This window comes from Suricata suricatta, chromosome 7, assembly GCF_006229205.1.
Source record: "Suricata suricatta isolate VVHF042 chromosome 7, meerkat_22Aug2017_6uvM2_HiC, whole genome shotgun sequence".
Lineage (NCBI taxonomy): Eukaryota > Metazoa > Chordata > Mammalia > Carnivora > Herpestidae > Suricata > Suricata suricatta.
This window is the reverse complement of record NC_043706.1, coordinates 13686771-13704012: the sequence shown is the minus strand read 5'-3', so window position 1 is coordinate 13704012 and position 17242 is coordinate 13686771. Positions and strand designations below refer to the sequence as shown.

At 47.3% G+C, this 17242-nt stretch overlaps 1 long non-coding RNA gene across 1 annotated transcript; it reads left to right on the top strand.

Annotated features, from left to right (window-relative positions):
- Positions 1-916: 916 nt before the first annotated feature.
- Positions 917-16506, top strand: LOC115297171. Its single transcript, XR_003911322.1, has 4 exons — positions 917-1005; positions 9263-9376; positions 10852-10949; positions 16107-16506. It is a non-coding gene; the product is annotated as an uncharacterized LOC115297171 (long non-coding RNA).
- The last annotated feature ends 736 nt before the right edge of the window (positions 16507-17242 follow it).

Genomic DNA, 17242 nt, shown 5'->3' with positions numbered 1-17242 from the left:
TGCACAAGTTTTATGGACCTGCCATGGGCCTCTGAAACGTCGTCTTGCATTACACAGATCTCTGCCACCACATTCGGAAAGGAGTTTTGACGTTGCCCTTCCTCACTTTCCTTCCTTTCTTTTCTGCAAAAAAGCTTTCTTGGGACGCCTGGGTGGCTCAGTCGGTTAAGCGTCCGGCTTCGGCTCAGGTCATGATCTCTCAGTTCGTGGGTTCAAGCCCCATGTTGGGCTCTGTGCTGACAGCTAGCTCAGAGCCTGGAGCCTGCTTCTGATTCTGTGTCTTCCTCTCTCTCTCTGACCCTCCCCTGCTCGCACTGTCTCTCTCTGTCTCTCAAAAAAAATAAATAAAAAATAAAAAAAATTTTACATTAAAGAAAAATAAGGACTCGCACCTGGCAAGGGCAGAGGGGCCCCTGGAAGGTCGCTGTGCTATGTGGGCCACTGGTGGCACTGGAGGCCGCACCTTAGAAGTGCTGCTAGCAGGCCAGGCCTGGGCCGCCAGACTGCGCAGGTGCGTCAAGCGGGGCGCCATCTTCCTGAGGCGCTTTCCCTGCCGACCCGGAAGTGGTTCTCCCGGAAGTCCCAGAGGCGGGGAGGCCGCATCAGGCGCTGATTCGGGACCATGGTGCTTCCCCCGAGGGGCACCTTCTCCACGCCCAGGAAAGGAGCGCAGACCCCGAGTTGCTTTTGCGTCTTCTGGAGACGCTGGACGCCCTCGGGCATCTCTGTGGCCACCTTGCCCAGAAGCGGCTACGGTGGAAATAGAAGCTGCAAGAGAGGTGGGCCCCCGAGGCGCGCAGGTTGACCACGCAGGGACAGGCGGCCCCCACGTCGGTGGAATAATTCTGAGGACTCTGGAAGCGCATGGTGAATGGGCAGTGAGAAGCTAAGCGAGAGACCGAGATGGTTCCAAAGGTTGCAACTGAAAAAGAGGTTGCAGGGTGGCCGGAGGCTGGAAAGGGCCTCCCGTGGGTCTGTTCCCACCAAACACTATTGAATCCAGAGGTAGGTTCGCTGATGGCCAGGCCCCTGCCTCTTTCTTTCTTTCTTCCTTCCCTTCTCCCTTTTCTTCCCGTTTTTCCCTTCCCCCTCTGTTCCTTCTCCCCCTCCCCTCCTTTCCATTCCCTTATAAAAAGATTTCTTTCCCTAGTCAATGCACAGACCTGTGCTAAGGAAGTAAGGGTTCCGTGGACAGTTTTTTTTTTAAACAAACAAAAGTCCGTGTTTATGCATCTCATATCTTTTCCCACATTAGGTTCTTCAAGGATTTCTACAAAGATGGTATTTTTTCAGGTTCTCTTATTTTTTTTTTAATAACACCTCATTTAAAATAGGCAAAACATTATGATAAACACAAATATCTTTTACTAACTCTGTCCAATATTAGAAGCTTTATAGGCTCCAAAGACTATCATGATTAACCTTCCCGGAATAAAACTTTAGGGATGTGCTTTTGAACCCACAAAAGAAATTAAATGCACAGTTAAGACTGATTTTCATCATCAAGGTGCAACAGGGAATTGTCTTTAAAGCCATCTCCTGCTGCCTTCATTAGAGTCTCAATCTCTCGCTGCAAATTTATATTCCTTTGTGGGTTTAAGGCAGATATTGGATATCCTTTTAATCTATATTTATTAAGTGAGCTATTGATGAGTCTCATTCTGCCACAAATTCATGAACAGTGTTCCCGTGGCCACTCTAGTGGGATTCTTAAGTGAATACAACATCTTCAGGATAAGTGGTCATTTTTCATGGAGTAAATGGGCATACTTTTTCAATGCTCAAGTTAAACTCGCAGTAAGATACGCTTTGACCTGCCCCACAAGCCCAAATCCACTAATAAAAGCTAAGTATGCCAATAACAGAACACACCCCACAAGAGAAGTTTTCAGCTCCCTAGTCCTACGCCCACCGTCTCCTTTTCCAGATAGCCTCTCCCAGCTGAGGACTGGTTGTGTCTGAGCAAAGCTCCTCCTTGGAAGAAACTTCCACCTAGGGAGGAGGAGGATGCCTCTCGGGTGCATTGACTGCCCGTGTGTGCTGCGTCACACGGGAACTGACCTGTGCAGACGCCATTTCTCAGTCCCCTGGCCAACTGGCATCCAGCCGCGCTCAGTCAATGGGAGACACTGGACAGAGATGGGGGCGGGAGGAGAGGACAAGGCACAGTCTTTCTCCCCCTCCTTTCAGCTCTGTGGCTGGCAGCATTGCTGGCTGTGACACCTCTTCCAGGATAGCAGCCTCCCACGGGGCAGCTTCCCACTGGCCGAACCTAGCTGGAAGCCAGTTGGCAAGGGAGTCTGGGAAATGCCATTTGCACATCAGCCCCTTGTGCATGATCCAAGGCAGAGCAGGGGAGGTGGGAGGACTGGGTCTGAGAACAAACAGCCAAATGACCAGCACAGAGGGCTGAACTAAGTTAAGAGTCACCAGGTTCTGTTTCTGTCTCTCTCTGTCTTTCTCTCTCTCTCTCTCTCTCTCTCTCTCTCTCTCTCTCTCTCTCTCTCTCTGTCTCTCTCTCTCTCTGTAGGGCCAAGAATGACTACTGACTCCATTGCAATTCACCAGGTGTTAGGAACTGTGCTAGGTGCTAAGAATGCAAAGATCAATAGCACAGGGGCCCAGCTCCCACAGACTTGGTTCGAATCCTAGCTCTCCTTTCTTCTAGTTGGCCACTCCAAGCCGGCTTCTTCCCTACTGTAAAACGGGGAAGGTAATAGTATCTACTTCCTAGGATTGTTGTAAGGGTTACATGAGCTAATTCCTTACAGTAGATATCCAGTGAGCGTTTGTTGGGTAAGATGGTGCTTTACTGAGACAGCACTTAATAAGGTCCTTTAATTTTATCAAAGTTGAGGAATCAGGCAGTTGTAACACAACGTGGTCAGAGCCCTAACAATGCCGCCTACAAACTGTGAGGGGACCTCAGTAGGGGCAGAACCTGTAGAGACCACACAGAGGAACACCGAGGGCTTCCCCAGGGGGGCAGGCGGCAGGGGGCAGGGTCTGGAGAGTGAGCAATCCCAGAATAGCAACCAGGACCACTAAGACCAGTTGAGAACGCCCTCAGGGCCAGGCTCTGAGCTACCGGCACTGAGTCTTCCTCCTTGGAAAGCCTTTAGCACTCTGGGAGGTTTGTACTCTGTCAACCCCGTGTTACAGAGAAAGACACTGAAGTTTAGAGTTGCTAAATAACAGGCCCAAGGTCACCAAGCCAGTAAGGGTTAGTTAGGGTCAGGATCCAAACCGGACGGTGCCTGACTGCACGGCCCAAGCTTTGAGGAACCGCCTGGGGCTCTCCTGGATTTAGGGACGTGCGCTTTCATTAAGAATTAACCAACTCGAGGCAGCCATGCAAATGACAAATCTGTGCGCTAACATCCAACAGACTGTAGATTCCTTGGGGGAGTTTTGCAGAGAGAGCCTGATGCTGAAGTCGCTGCATTCTCTGGGAAGTTCTGCAGGCTTGGAAGTCCAGAAGCCCAGCCCCAGCTGGGAGGAGGAGCTGGGGACCGGGGACAAAGCCTCCATCCTGGGGCGGAGGGGTGGGGGAGGCGGGCAAATAATTCACCCTCCAGAAATAAACCACGTGGCCTTGAGAGATGAGTTAACCCTTTCAAGATGCCAGGCTAATATTTGGTTTAATTATCTCTTCCAAGATACTAAATGGCATTCCGGTAGTTGCACAAAGTAAATTTATCTCTCAAATGGGAGCCATTGACTAACCTATTTCAGGCGCCAATTCTCCATCTCAGGCAGCTTTCTTTAAAAGGCCAGTTGCCAGCAAGATCACTACTTTTCTACTTAAAAGAAAGTGGGGAGAAGTCTTTAAAATCTCCAAAGATTGCTTTTAATTAAAAAAAAAATACACTAATCCTCCCCCCCCCCCTCCCGTTTCTCCAACCTCCTGTGCTGCTGGGGAAAATGAGATAGTTCACAAATAAAAGTAGACCTTTTTCTTCGAGTTTCAGAGCTACCTGCAAAGTTGGAAATCAATTCAACTGCAATCTTCTTTAAAGCTTTTTCAATGCAACCGCTAGCCTGTCTAGATGTTTAACTTTCAGATTTCAAAAACCTGTCAGTTAAAACTTGCTTACTGTTACACCTCCTCTGAAGCTACAAGCCGGAGGAGAAATTATGTAGCAAGTTGGAAACAAGGAACTAAGACTTGATAGGAAAGCAAAAGACCCGCTGATGGTCCGCCAGGGCACAAGACACAGCAATCCTTGCTGGGAAAATGAAGAAGGATCAGCCTGGTCTGACGTTGCGCCTCTAGTTCTCAAACAAGCAGTTGATCCCTTCACAAGAACCTAGTCTATTTCGAGGGAAAAAATTAGTCAAACCTGTTGTTGGCTGAGTTTACCCGTCAGTTCCCTTAAATCGTGGCATTGGTAGCAATGGGTAGACGCGCCTCATTAAAAATACCAGTTGGGGAAATCCTAGGGCCACCGAATAGTCATTACTGAACTAACTCTCTTAGCCCCGAAAGAGTTAATTCAACTCCTAAAGGAAAGCAATTTACTTTCTATTCCCCAGGAGGAAGAGCCAGCCTCTTAGAGAGCTTAATACAATGAGGCTGGGTTTTTGTTTTGTTGTTTTTTATTTTAACCTACCCTCCCCTCTCCTCCCCAGACTGAAAGCCCCTGACAGTTGACAAGCCCAAGATGGGGGACACTGGGAGGGTCACCTCTCGTTCTGCAGTGTGGGTCGTGCTAGGCCTGAGGCCGGCTGGGTAATGCTCAGTAAATCCCAGCATGCCAGGGACAAGCACAAGGACAAATCCCTTGACTTTGTGTGTCTGGACTCTGAGCACCTCCCTGGACGCTGACAGTGCGGCCAGGTCAATCTATCAATAGAAGTGGCCAAGGGATACCTGACTTATGTGCCACCTTAGCAGTGTAGCACTGGGCACAGAGTGCCGGCATAGACCGTGCTGCGCAGGCTGTGGGCCTGGCCAGGCGGAGGGCAGAGGTCACCTCCTCCTGGACCACAGGGGTCCTCTCTGCCGAAGAGAAGAGAGCCAAAGAGGACCAAGAAGCATTAAATGGTCAAGGCATTCCCCCGTGGATCCTTTTTTATTTTTTAACAGTTCATCATGAAAACTGCCGAACGTAGATCCAAAATGGCAGAATATGATAATGGCCCCCATGTACCTATCACCAAGCTGCAACAAATGACAACTTGCAGCCAGTCACACTCCAACTGGCCCCCATCCATTCCCGCTCCTACCATATTCTCTTGAATCAAAATCCCAGACTGCCCATCATTTGATTCATAAGCATTTCAACTTATGTCTCTGAAAGATAAGGATTCTCTTGATTTTTAACAAAATACAGAACAATTACTATCCCTAAAAAAGAAAAAAACAACAAAAAATACCTCTTTGACACATAACAATATGAATGAATCATGAGGACATTATGCTGAGGGAAATAACCCAGGCACAAAAGCACTGTATGGTTCCACTCAGATCAGGTTCCTAGAGTAGTACATCCACAGAGACAAGAAGCAGGAGTCTGGTTGCCAGGGGAGGTGGGGATTCCTGTTTAACAGGTGCCGTTTCAATTCTGCAAGAGGAACGGGGTGCCTGGGTGGCTCAGTCGGTTAAGCCTCCAACTTCGGCTCAGGTCATGATCTCATGTTCGTGGGTTCAAGCCCCGCATCGGGCTCTGTGCTGACAGCTCAGAGCCTGGAGCCTGCTTTGGATTCTGTGTCTCCCTCTCTCTGCCCCTCCCCTTCTCATGGTCTGTCTCTCTCTGTCTCAAAACTAAAAAAAAAAAAAAAATTCTGCAAGAGGAACGGAGTGGTGTGGTTGTGTGGTGGTGACGGTAGCACATGAGAGATACTGAGGGCCGAACTGTGTACTTACACATGGTTCGGGAGGTGGCTTGTGCTAGGTGTACATATTTTGCAAATGGTGAATTTGAAAGCCCTTCACGTCAAACTGTTCACGGAGTGTTTATCTCCCGGTGTCATCAGTTCTGTTCAGTTTGCCTGGATTGGAATCCCATAATGCTCATACACAGCCGCTGGCTGCCAGGTGTTTTTCAATCTGTATTTACCCCCTCTGTCTGTCTGTCTCCCCCTCCACCCGACTCCACTGCAGTTTATCCATTGACGAAATGTTTCTGGTAAAGTTTTCCACAGTCTAGATTCTGCTCTTCACAGGCTTGTGGAGTCCTCCGTTCACTGTCTTCTTGAAGATCAGAGGTTGGATCAAAAGAGCCGAGGAGATTTTAAATTTGTTGTTTGGGGCAAGACCAGTGCGTAGGTTAAACAGTGCCGCTCTGAGAGGAGGTGATTGACCCGCAATGTGAGTGTGCAAAGACTGATCAACAGACCACGATCTGTGAGCTCTCTCCGCTGTCAGCCAGGGGCTCGGTGGGGATGTGGGGGCAGGGGCGTGGGGCGAATGAGCGGAAATACCGAAACAGCGTTCTGACTGAATCCTTCCCATCAGGGAACCTCGACATGCCAAAGAGGCACAACTGGTACACGTGCAACAAATAAGAATTAAGTGCAAAACCGTGCTGTGGCTCTAAGCACCATCTCCTCCCAAGGGTGAGACCATCTAAAAAGGTTTTAGGTAGGATAACATTCTGGACACGGGTCTTGAAGGATTGATAGGTTTTGGAAGAAGGGTGGCATTCCAGGAAGTGAAAGCCCACAGCAGCACAGAGGTTGGCATCGGGGGTGAATACAGAGGACACTTTAGACCAGTTGGAAACGGTAAGGCATGACGGAGCCATGCGCACCGAGCAGAGAGATAAGCCTTGGGGGAAATCTACTGATCTCTCGAGATGAGGCACGTCGCATGTGCCTTCCGTCCTGGCACATACGCTTTGGCGGATTCTCAAGGCCTGCAGATGTCATGGGTGTTTTAAGGACCTGACTTCCAATATTATCTCTTAGAAGCATGGAGGCATCACCTTATGGAAATCGTTTCCAACTGAATTGGCCCTTTCTGAAAATTAAGCACATGAAAAAGAGCTTTATGAAAAATATACGTAGAATTTGATAAAGGGTGGAGGATTCGCTTTAAAACACTCCACCAGAGAGGCAGATACAGAAGCCAGAAGATTGCCAGGGTTGGTAACTGTTGGAGCTGAGTGATGGGTACACGGGGCTCTCACAGCTGCCCTCCCTACTTTTGGGTACATTTGAATAATAAAAAGTTATTTGTAAACCTATTACTGTTGGGATCAAAGGTCAGCCTCACATCCCATGTTGCCAATGTTGTAGAAAAAAAAGGATTCACTGGACCAGAAGACGCAGTGCTTGTCTCTTCCGTTCCTAAGCTATTTAACTCGGAGTCAATTACTTCGCCTCTGTGGGCCTCAACCCCCTTCTCTGTAAAATGAGGGGAAAGAGGAAAGAACTGACAGTTATTGACTGCCCATTAAGTGCAGTAATTGTGCAGTGGCCTTCATATACATGGTCTCAGTTATTGGGAGGGTGGACACAGTGTTCTTCGGCTCCAAAATTTCGTTCTGGAGTTTCCAGAATTATCCCTTTCACTTTCGTTTCGTGTTTTGATAAGCCCGTGTCCCAGGTACCTTGCGAGGCTCTGAGACACACAGCTGAAGAGATTGCTCCTGTCCTCCAGGAACTTGTGACCTACAGAGACAGCCCGACAGCTCTCCAGACGGGGACTACTCACTTCATGAAGTGGTAGAGACCAAAAACCAATTAGTAAGAAAGATTGCGCTATAAATAATGTTTAAAAAAAAAAAAAGATTGTAGTTTTCAGCAGTCTCTATGTCTAAAGCAGGGCCTGAACTCACAACCCTGAGGTCAGGAGTCACATGCTCTGCTGACTGAGCCAGCCAGGCGCCCCGCCTCCCTAACTTTTTCATCACCCCACACCGAAGCCTGGAACCCATTAAACACTCAGCACTCCGCCCTTCCTTCCTCCAGCTATGGCTACCACCGTTCTGCTTTCCGACTCTGAATTTTTTGTTTTTAATGTTTGTTTATTTTTGAGAGAGTGGGAGAGAGAGAGAATCCCAAGCAGGCTCTATGCTGGCGGCACAGAGCCCAGTATGGGGCTCAGCCCCACGAACTGCAAAATTATGACCTGAGGTGGAACCGAGAGTTGGATGTTTAACCAGCTGAGCCATCCAGGCGCCCCACGGACTCTGAATTTGACTGCCCTTAACACACCTTCAACCGAGTAGAATCATACCATACTTGTCCTTTTTGTGACCGGCTGATTTGCATAATGTCCTCGAGGTTCATCCGTGTTATAACCTGACAGCATTTCCTTCCTTATAAGGCTGGATAACACTCCATTGTGTGTGCGTGCCACATTTCAGCCATTCGTCTGTCAGTGGCCGCTTGGGTTGCTTCTACCTCCCGTCTGTTGTGAGGAGTGCTGCAAAGAAAATGCCCATGGGAATGTCTCTTCACGGCTCTGCTCTTCGTGGTATAGACTGTGTTCCGCAGAGGCACAGAGGGCTATGCTGTCTGATAGGCCTGGGGTGTAGGGAGGAAGCAAGCGGTGGGATTGACGTGAAGCTAGAGAAGGAGCTAGACCTCTAAGGGCCTCACCTACCAAGGGAGGGGCTAAATGTGAACTCCGAGAAAATCTCTCTCTTCACTGCTATTCTTTTTATTTAATGTTTATTTTTGAGAGAGAGAGACAGATAGTGAGGGGTGAGGGGTAGAGAGAGGGAGACACAGAATCCAAAGCAGGTTCCAGGCTTTTCGCTGTCAGCACAGAGTCCGACACAGGGCTCGAACCCGCGAACCATGAGACCATGACCTGAGCCGAAGTCAGATGCTTCACTGACTGAGCCATCCAGGCGCCCTTCTTCACTGCCATTCTAGAGTCCACTGTAATGTAGTTTTAAGCAAATATTCAAAAACTCTATCTTTACAGAGAAGCGTCCAGGCTCTCGTGGAAATGAGCACAGGAGGATGCACACACGTTGCGGTGAACCAGTCTTATGCCCCTCCACAGCCGTCCCCCTCCCTCTACAGTAAAGGGACCACTCAGTGGACTGTGGTCAATAGATAAAAGGCCATTTGATAAAATCATTTGCTCAGAGTATATTTTCTTTTTCTTTTTTAAAGTTCATTTGTTTCCTTTGAGAGACAGAGACAGAATCCCAAGCAGGCTCCACGTGCGCAGGGCAAAGCCCGATGCGGGGCGTGACCTGAGCTGAGATCAAGAGTCAGGTGCACAATTGCTGAACCACTAGGCGCCGCATCGGAATATATTTTCTAATGAATTGCTTTTCTTCGACTGAATTCTTTTCAGAATCAACTAACCTGGAGCACAAGTCCAGTTACGCGACTCTGCATTCAAGGACTCCGACTTGCTTTCTTGGTGACACAGGGTGAACGTCCTCAGCTGTGGCAAAAATGGGACCAGGTAAACTTGGGGCCCAGTCCGATGGGAGTGATCTTACGACAGTGCAACCAATTATCGATCCATTTCTATAAAGAGCCTTCTAAGTACACTCTGCTCCCACTGTGGGGCTTGAACTCCTGACCCCGAGATCAAGCTGCATGCTCTACAGACTAAGTCAGCCAGGTGAGCAGGGGAGGGACAGAGAGGGAGACACAGAATCCAGGCTCCAGGCTCTGAGCTGTCAGTACAGAGCCCGACAAGGGGCTCGGGCCCACGAACCGTGAGATCATGACCTGAGCCGAAGTCGGACGCTCAACTGACTGAGCCCCCCAGGCGCCCCTGCAGAGATGGAGTTTGACGTGACCTTAGATGTTTCAGAGCAGCACAGGAAGTCTGCAGTAGGAACTGGCAGCCCACACATGAGTGATGTCCCCGAATACGCCGGCAAAGGTAGAATGACCATAGGAAAGGACAGCCTGCTCCTCATCTTTTAGGGACTGGTCACTGCACACTTAAAGTTCGCTGTTGAGCTCTAGTTATCACGATGTCTTACATGCAACGGTGAGACACGTGGGTGATGAGAATCCATCTCATCATCTTCACTTTTATTTAGCCTGAATGTGCAGTAGGCACACGGTATCGCTTAGGATTCCAGCTCACCGCATGTAATGGAGAGCTGGCTCACTCGTCCAGCCCAGAGCGACTCACAGAAGACAGCAGTTCACCCTCTCAGACGTAGGCAGTTAGGGATGGCAGCGTGGCCACAGTTGCCGTTCTGCCACCCCCGATGTTGCCCTGCCCCCGCGGCCGAAGCTGGCTCGCTGTCAAGGCCTTGTGTCAGGCCATAGGGAGAGGGGGGTGAGGAGCGGCACGTCACCTCCTGGGAAGGACGCGTTCCGGAATGGATACTTCCAGTGGCCGGGATTAATCACGAGGCCGTGAGGAAGGGCAAGAGCTGTTGTCACTGTGACCGTGGGGTTTCCGACAGGGAAGCAGGGAAGAGCGTCTAATGGGGGCCCCAAGCAATCTTCATCACACATGTTCTTTTCCTAAATTGGGGAGGGACGAAAAGGAAAAGAAAGACTGATTCTCAAAGATGGAAAACTCATCCATACTTACCTGGTCAATGCCGGCTCTTCCCTCTTAACTTAAAAGTCATTTCCTCCTAGAAGCCTGCCTGGGGTTTCCCCCTCCCTTCCCGTTACCCCTCCCCCCATCTGATGAGGTCTCCCTCTTGTTCTATGTCAAGGGCACTGTTTTCAGGGTAGTGACCAGAACTGGAAGCAATGACTCACTGATCCGACTGTGTGTATAAGGCCTCCCGAGCGCCCTCTGAGCTCTGTCTCAGTCACATGGGCCCTTGGTGAGCACAGAAGGCAAATTTCTCAGACGGGTTCCAACCACTGGGAAGACAAGGGGCGTGCTCAAGGGCACGTAACCAGCGCCGAGCCCAAGCCTGGGTCTTCACACTCCTACGTTCTTATCACTCCACACAGCTTTTATCGGTGACAAAATGCAGCCCCGGAGAACGAAATCATGTTGCTGACCTTGTGCAGATGATCAGTGGCAGGACGAGGCCCAGAAATCCAACACAGTGAGTGCTTAGCCCAGTTCGCTTTCCACTCTAATACATTCGTGCTTTTCTTTCTAGACCCCAGGAACTCCTTTTTCAGGAAAAGTCAAGGTGTTTACAGAAAGATTCATCATCATAGACTTAAAACGATTTGCTTAAAATGAAAACTTTGATTTTCGTAAGAAATCAGAATAATTGCGTAATGGGTGAACCTCAACAGAATTCCCTATCAGGAACAAATAAAAGGCATAAAAGATATTTTGGGGAAGAATTGGAAAAATTTAAATACAGGCTGCATTAAAATTTTTTTAATGTTTATTTTGTTTTTGAGAGAGAGAGACAGGGTCGAGAGAGAGAGGAGACACAGGATCCAAAGCAGGCTCCAGGCTCTGAGGGGTCAGCACAGAGCCCAACGTAGGGCTTGAACTCATGAACTTTGAGATCATGATATGAACCTAAGTCAGATGCTTAGCCAACTGAGCCACCCAGGAGTCCCAAAATATAGGTTGTAATTTATATGATAATTATTAAATGGATGTAATAATGATATTGTGGTTAAATAGAAGAATCTCCCTTTACTTAGAACACACAGGCTAAAGTATCAGGTGGGGCTGGTAGGAGAGGTGTCTACAGGACACGCCGAGGATCTTAGCTTTGAGTTCAGCTTGGAAGATGGCGCTGGTCTGTTCCCCTTGCGGAAGAAGTAGCATTTTGATCATCACATAAAGGACTACTGATTGATGTTATTATTTTGATCAGCAGAGACTAAGACATCTTCCCCAACACCGCTGATTGGATGAAAGACTTTACATAATCCATTTGCTAACAGACTACAATACAGCTGCTTTTAAATAATTCTCTTTGCACATCCTGGATGGACTCTGTCAGGGAGTACATTAGAAGAACATATGTTCCAGAATATTCTGTTGCTTTTAAAACATAATTGACCTCACCAGAGAAGGCCATGTACTCTTGGCATCCAATCCTCCTACAATGTTTTCTTTGTCTCTAAGAATCATTTATGTTTAACATGTGCTGCTTCAAAGAATGGCAAGAATTCTTAAACAATTGAAGCTCTAATCTAGGACTGTCCTCTAGAAGCGGAAAACCAAACTAATATGTCCCCTGAGTATTTTGGTTTCTTCTGCCTTCTCTCCAAACTTTCAAAGCCAGTTCTGCTGCTTCAAAGTTACAAAACAGTATTTTTTAATACTGTTTTAACAACAGAAAAAATTTTAATTTCATAATGATGACAAGAAGGCTCTGTGAAGACCTACTAACTATAATGGTCAGTTAATACTAGACTAAACAACTAAGGGAAGTTCTGTGTTCTCCATCCATTACTGGAGAGCTCACAAATAGATAGGATGGACTCCCCCATGGTTTACGTTCTCAGGTGTGCTGGAGCCAAGTTCTTGTCTGATTTTTAAATTTATTTATTTATTTTTAAGTAACCTCTGCACCCAACGTGGGACTCAAACTCATGACCCTGAGATCAAGAGTCAGACTGCTCTTCTTACAGGGCCAGCCAGGCGCCCCTGGAGCAAGGGTCTTGACCATACCTCTTAAAACACCTTCTGGCATTATTAATAGCCTACTAAAAAAAACCCAGGCAGATAACAAAAGTGAAGTCAAATTGTGTTTTTCTGTCATTTCTGTATATATAAATATCAGAGAAGTAACCAGATTAAAATACCAAAATGAGACACCCTAGGTGGTCTCCGAGCCTGAGAGAGGGGTGAGGGAAGGGTGGGACTTTTCCTGGTGACTAATTGGGGAGTGGTGACGAAACACAGCCCCTTGTCATCCACTTCAATAACATGTTTTCCATGAAGTCTCACAGATAGGTATGGTCTTCTGTTTAATAAGAATCCATACACAAGGTGAGCTTGAGGAATCTCACATGTGCTCAGGGTAAGCAAGAGGATGCCGATAGGATTTATCTGAATAGAAAGGCTGTCACAGCTACCTTGAGAAAAGCTTCCAGAACAGGAACAATACCCACAGGACTCATCGTTTTGTGGTCACTCGTGAAATACAAAACCACAAGACTCGCGATATTCGGGGAGTCTCCGTAATTAGTGGAAGGGAACACCCAGAGGGAAAAAGTCATAAATTATTTCGGAATATTAGGAAGTCTAATAAAAGAAATTGATTAGTTTTTGTCCTCATTTCAGGGAAAGCCACTTCAGAAATAGGGCAGACATGAAGCACCTCTTTGAGCAAAGGCTGTGAGCAAAGGCAGAAATGGAAAATACCAACTACTATAGATTGAATGTGTGTGTCCCTCCCCAACTTCATAGGTTAAAACCTAAACGTGTTCCCAACGAGGGGATGATTTTAGGAGGTGGGGCTTTTTGGAGGCGGTCAGGTCACGACAGTGGAGCTCTCATGAATGGGGTTAGTGTCCCAGAGGGTCGCCTGGGTGGCTCAGTCAGTTGAGCATCCCCCCCCACCCCATCATTATCTCACGATTCATGAGCCCCCAGTCAGGCTCTGTGCTGACAGCTCAGGGCCTGGAGCCTGCTTCAGATTCTGTGTCTCCCTCTCTCTCTGCCTCTCCCCAGCTCGTGCTCTGCCTCTCTCTGTCTCTCAAAGATAAATTAAAGCATTAAAAAAACTAACAAACCCAAGAGCCTCCTCACCCCTTCTACGATGTGAAGAGGACACAGTGACAAGAAACAAGAAGGAGGATCCTCTCAGACACAGAGTCTGCTGATACCTTGACCTTGGACTTCTCAGTCCCCAGAACTGTGAGAAACAAATTTCACTTGTTTATGGTATTCTGTGATAGCAGCCGAGACAAAGACACCAACCAATTTGGAAGTGTCCTGCTTAGACACAGTCGCATGCATTTTGCAAGGCTTATGACCTTGCACCTTTCTCTTTTCACCCAAAGCACCCAAACTATATTAGTATTTTGTTTTGTTTTTTTAAAGAAAACTCTACTCAAAACATGCAATTCAAACTCATGACCCTGAGATCAAGAGGTACCTGCTCTACCATCTAAACCAGCCAGGCGCCCACCTTTTGTTTTTTTAATGTTTATTTTTGAGGGGGGCAGTGAGGGGCAGAGAGAGACAGAGGGAGACAGAATTGGAGCAGGCTCCAGGCTCTGAGCTGTCAGCACAGAGCCCAACGCGGGGCTTGAACTCACGAATGGCAAGATCGTGACCTGAGCCCAAGTCGAACATTTAACCGACTGGGCCACCCAGTCGCCAGGTGTCTACCCTTTTTTTTATGTCAGTTTTCTAGGGCTTCCATAACAAACTACCACAAACTGCTTGGCTTGAAACAACAGACATTTATTCTCTCACAGTTCCAGAAGCTAGAAGTGTGAGACGGGGGTGTCCCAGGGCCATGCTTACTGGTAGCTACTCTCATTCCGTGGTGTTCTCTGATGCTGTGATCGGAGTGTTTGTGTCCCCCGCCCCCCGAAGTCTGTGTGTGTTGAAATCCTCGCTACAAAGGTGATGCTAGGAGGTGGAGTTTTGAGGAGGTACATCAAGAGTAGACTCCTCATGAGTGGAATTTCTGCCTTACAGGCGAGGCTCCAGAGAGATCCCTGGCTCCTTCCACCACGTAAGGATTCAGGGAGAAGTCTGTGACCTGGAAAAGAGCCCTCAGCCGGACTGTGTGGGCACCCTCACTTCCAACTTCCAGGCTCCAGGCCTAAGAAATATATTTGTGTTTTCCGGAAGCAACCCAGTCCGTCATATTTTGTAAGAGCAGCCCAAGTGGACTAGGACGTTGGACTTTCCTCAGTCATCACATGGCCATCTTCCCCCGGGGGAATGTGTGTTTATGTGGTGTTCTGTGTATCTGTTTCTCTCTTTTCCTCTTCTTACATAGACACCAGACATATTGGATTTAGGGCCCACCCTAATCCAGTGTGACCTCATCTTTTTTGTTGTAAATTTTTGTTTTAAATGTTTTTGTTTTGAGAGAAAAAGGGAGCGCAAGTGAGGGAGGGGTAGAGGGAGGGAGAGAGAATCCCAAGCAGGCTCTGTATTATCCGGGCAGAGTGCAGCTTGGGGCTCAGTCCCCCGAACCACGAGATCATGACCTGAGCCAAAATCAAGACTCAGACGCTTAACACTGAGCCGCCCAGGTGCCCCCAGTGTGACTTCATCTTAACTTACATCTGCAATGTGTTAATGTAACCGTCACCCTATTTCCAGATAAGGTACATTCACCGGTAGGGTTAGGACTTCAGCATATCTTTTGAGAGGATACAGTTCAAGCTCCAACACTACACAATCAGTAGGTTGTTTCCATATTTGTTGAGCATTTATATAACTGCTCCAGGCCCTATAGGTTAAACAGAAAAATCTAGGCCAAAGGGTAGGGTCTTTTGCCCTAGGAAGTTATTAGAAAAACAATTTGAAAGATCAGTGAATGTTAAAAAAATTTATATCAGTGCTACATATAAAGATTTAAAAATGGGGGGGAACCCCTAATTATCCAGTTGAAAGGGTATGTAGAGATAGGATAACCAGAGCAATCTGGATCGCCCTGGACTCGCCAATTAAAGGCCTGTGGCCCGGGAACCATCTCAGATGCAGGCAAATGGGAATGGTTGGTTACCCAGGAGCAAAACACTGGTAGACCGTGGGATCTTCATTTACACAGATTTTAAATGACATGAGAGATGTTTTAAATGGTAAGTAACAACAACAGCAAAAAAGCAGAATTCAAAATGCTAGAAGCTGCATAACTATGTGAATTAAAAGGAAAGAAAAAGAACTGGTACAGAATAAACCAGTTGCCTCTGTGTAGTGGGATTATAAAAAGTTTTCTTTTGCACTTAAAAAAAATTTTTTTTAAATGTTTTATTTATTTCTGAGAGCAAGAGGGACAGCACGAGCAGGGGAGGGGCAGAGAGAAAGGGAGACACAGAATCTGAAACAGGCTCCAGGTTCTGAGCTGTCAGCACAGAGCCCGACACGGGGCTCGAATTCATAAACCGCGAGATCAAGACCTGAGCCGACGTCAGATGTTTAACCGACTGAACCACCCAGGGGCCCCTTTCTTTTGTGCTTCTTGACACATCTGTGTACCTTTCAAATTTTCTGCTCATGAATATGTATTGCCTAATCAGGAAAAAAAATTAAGGTAGACACTAACACATTTCTGGATGGATATTAGCCTAAATTCCTACTACTTTTATTCTCACAGAATAATTAAAGCAACAGTCCTTCATAAGTATTTATTTCATGCGGACACTGCTGTCTATTCCATCACTGAGATTTTACAGTCAGACCACCTCGCAGGTGCTGCTGTTACCACCGTCTTTCAGAGGAAGAAACGGATGTGGAGTCGCTTCTGAGCTGGAAAGGGGAGGAGGAGAAAGTGGGACTGTGGCTGCCCTGTCCCCTGGGAGGCCCTTACTGTGTGCCCGGCATCCGCAGCAGCGTGTCCAGGACGCTGCCCGGTTTCCCCTGCACGCCTTCAGGTCAGGCTCCCTCAAGCTGCTGACGTGCACAAATGAGAGGTTTGCAGTGACAAGAGAGGAAGAAAAGGCCATTATTAACAGAGGCTGCCAATTTTGTGCAAGGAATAAAAGCTGATCACATTATACCCTGTGGCTAAGTCATGATTTACACACTGCTAACAATCACACTTAAGATTGATGCACACTAAATGATGGTTAAACGCCAGATTAGGAGAATCAGGGCAAGAAGTGTGGGCGTGTCCCCGGGTAGGTCTGAGAGAGAGCGCCGTGGTCTTCCCCACCTACTGGGAAATCAACGGATAATCTCTCAACCTAAGAACTCAAGAAGTAAACATAAAACTTACCACTTAAAATCAGGGAGATGAGTACTGAAATACTCAACTAAAAGTGCTCAGCTCTCTGGAGAACAAGAAATGGGCAGAGATGGTCAGGGATAGATGTTTTTAGTGACAAGCCTTAAAGAACTCTTTCATTTTTTTTAAGGTCTTTTATAAATGCTTATTTATTTTTGAGAGAGACAGACACTAGTGGGGGAGGGGCAGAGAGAGAGGGAGACACAGAATCCAAAGCAGGCTCCAGGCTCTGAGCTGTCAGCACAGAGCCTGATGTGGGGCTTGAACCCATGAACCGTAAGATCATGACCAGAGCCAAAGTCAGATGCTTAACCAACTGAGCCACCCAGATGCCCCACAGTCTTTATTAAAGTCCTTTCACTAAAAAGTATATAAATGTGATTATTATTAGTTATTTTTATTCTTTTGTGGATTTCCTGCTTATATCCCCTGACATTTTTTTATTTCTTCTTGATATGTAAAAAGTCCTTTGTATATTACTAATATTAACTTTGTCACATAGTTTG